The sequence below is a fragment of the Vulpes lagopus genome, chromosome X (genome assembly GCF_018345385.1).
Source record: "Vulpes lagopus strain Blue_001 chromosome X, ASM1834538v1, whole genome shotgun sequence".
Taxonomy (NCBI): Eukaryota; Metazoa; Chordata; class Mammalia; order Carnivora; family Canidae; genus Vulpes; species Vulpes lagopus.
This window is the reverse complement of record NC_054848.1, coordinates 110,335,831-110,337,444: the sequence shown is the minus strand read 5'-3', so window position 1 is coordinate 110,337,444 and position 1,614 is coordinate 110,335,831. Positions and strand designations below refer to the sequence as shown.

General features: G+C 43.1%; 1 non-coding gene across 1 annotated transcript; it reads left to right on the top strand.

Annotated features, from left to right (window-relative positions):
- The first annotated feature begins 841 nt into the window (after nucleotides 1–841).
- TRNAK-CUU lies at nucleotides 842–914 on the top strand. Its single transcript has one exon. It is a non-coding gene; the product is annotated as a tRNA-Lys (tRNA).
- Nucleotides 915–1,614: the final 700 nt, after the last annotated feature.

The following is a 1,614-nucleotide window of genomic DNA, read 5'->3' as shown; positions in this document are numbered from 1 at the left end:
GACATTGCTGCTATAAAATTTAGGATGCAGGTGTCCTGCCATTTCACTGCATCTGTATCTTTGGGATAAGTACCCAGTAGTGCAATTGCTGGGTCGTAGGGTAGCTCTATTTTTAAATTCTTGAGGAACCTCCACACTGTTTTCCAGAGTGGCTGTACCAATTTGCATTCCCACCAAGAGTGCAAGAGGGTTTCCTCCTTCTCCACATCCTCTCCAACATTTGTTGTTTCCTGCCTTGTTAATTTTCGCCGTTCTCACTGGTGTGAAGGGGTATCTCATTGTGGTTTTGATTTGTATTTCCCTGATGGCAAGTGATGTGGATATATACAATGGAATATTATTCAGCCATCAGAAAGGATGAATACCCACCATTTGCTTCGACGTGGATGGAACTGGAGGGTACTATGCTGAGTGAAGAAAGTCAATCAGAGGACAAACATTATATGGTTTCACTCATACGTGGAATATAAGAAATAGTGAAAGGGATTATAAGGGAAAGGAGGGGAACTGAGTGGGAAAATTAGAGAGGAAGACAAACCATGAGAGACTCCTAACTCTGGGCAACAAACAAAGGGGTCCAGAAGGGGAGGTGGGTAGGGGGATGGGTTTACTGGGTGATGGGCGCTGAGGAGAGCACTTGATGGGATGAGCAAATACTATATATGGGTGTTAATACTATATACGGGCAAATCGAACTTAAATAAAAACAAGTGTAAAAAAAAAAAAAGAAAATCAAGGACCACTTCAGTTTACAGAGTGTTAAAAATGGCATATGAGAACTTTTGGAATCTTCAAAATCTTACAAGGGAAAGGGCCTTTAGAAAGCATCTAGTCCAGAGATACCTGGCTGGCTTAGTTGGTAGAGCATGTGACTCTTGATCTCAGGGTCATGAGTTCAAGCCCCATGTTGGGCATGGAGACTACTTTAGAAAAAAAGGAAGCATCTAATCCAAACCCCTCATTCCACTCATGGAGAAAAAGTAAGATACAGAGAGAGGAAGGGGCTTTGTCCAAAATCACGCAACAAGGGAACCAGGCCCTTCTAGGTCAGTGCAGAGGAAAGAATCCCTCATTTGGAGAGAGATCAAATCTTCAAGTTTGTCACTGTGTGTGTCACCTTAGACAGCTGGTAGGATTAAACAGACACAATAACATCTATAAAGGTTGTATACAGTGTCAGCCTATAATAAGTTTCAATAAATGGTCACCATCATTACAATTTCCTGGGACCTTTGGCAAACCCATCTTTGCATGTGTATGACATAAGCCAAGAGATTTTTTTTTTAAAAAAAGATTTTATTTATTTATTTATTTATGAGAGACACACACACACAGAGGCAGAGACATAGGCAGAGGGAGAAGCAGGCTCCTTGCGGGGAGCCCGACGTGGGACTCGATCCCGGGTCTCCAGGATCAGGCCCTGGGCTGAAGGCAGTGCCAAACCGCTGAGCCACCCGGGCTGCCCCAAGCCAAGAGATTAACTTGAACACTGGGAAAAGTGAGATGTCACTGCTGGTGACATCAGTCATCAAACTGCTTTGCTATGACTTTCAATGTGAGGTCCACCTGTAGGGCTGATGAACAAAATATGAGATTCTTCTAACTTCTAAGAAT